Source organism: Morone saxatilis, unplaced genomic scaffold, assembly GCF_004916995.1.
Source record: "Morone saxatilis isolate NCDOM2014 unplaced genomic scaffold, NCSU_SB_2.0 Contig24, whole genome shotgun sequence".
NCBI classification, from domain to species: domain Eukaryota; kingdom Metazoa; phylum Chordata; class Actinopteri; family Moronidae; genus Morone; species Morone saxatilis.
Window position 1 is genome coordinate 17,883,784 of NW_023339807.1, and position 980 is coordinate 17,884,763.

Sequence of the window (980 nt, forward strand, 5' to 3'; positions counted from 1 at the left end):
CCCAGAACAGACAAACCAAACAGAGTTGTGAGTCTCCTAAACGCTTCACAGGCCGTTCTCATTCCCAGGTCGTCATGTACAAACACGAGTGGTATTCAGTTAGTTGCAATCTGAAACTTCACCACTAGATGACACTAAATCCTACACACTGGTCCTTTAATGTATAATTATTTTTGTTGTTGGTGAATGTGGAGATAATTTTAAATACGTCATGCACTTTTTAGTGTAAAACTGTACAACTTTGTACTAAATCTACATATCCATATCAATATCTATAAAAAGCATCATATTTTTTAAGCTGATAACATGTTTGGTATGTGAAATGATAATCTACAGGGCATTCATGAAGTGCAACATCACCAGTTGGATGTTATTCTCCATCTCTCTTTCCTGTTATTTCCTTTCATCTCTTCACTGTCTGCTCCACATATAAAATGCCCAAAACAAACAAACTACAAAATCTTAATCTTCTATAGCTGTCAAATAAACACTGCAACATTTTCCTCTGAAATCTAGTCCAGTTTAAATATTAACTAGCATAAAATGGAACGACTCAGTTAAATACAAATACTGCTGAATACGTCAGAATTGTACAATATTTGAGTAAATGTACTTAGTTACATTCCACCACTGTGAACAGCTACATACATGTTTGATCTACCCTCCTGCTCTGATAGGATTTATGTGTGTGTGTTTACCTCTACTTCCCCCGCTTGTGTTTGTGCATATCAGGGACATTAAGTCAATATGTGCCTCAGTATGTGAGCCCAGTTGTGTGTTTACATCTGATTCTGCTGTGCGTGTGTGTGTGTGTGGGTGGGTGTGATGTGTGGTGGTGTCAGTGCCCCATGATGTGTGTCATAGGGTATGAGGCGAGTTGCGTGGGTGTTGTGATAGAGTTTGTCACGCCGTGGCATGGTAGCCATGTCAAACTCTGTTCAGGGTGTGTTACCTGGCTAGGGATGTAGACACATCCCTAT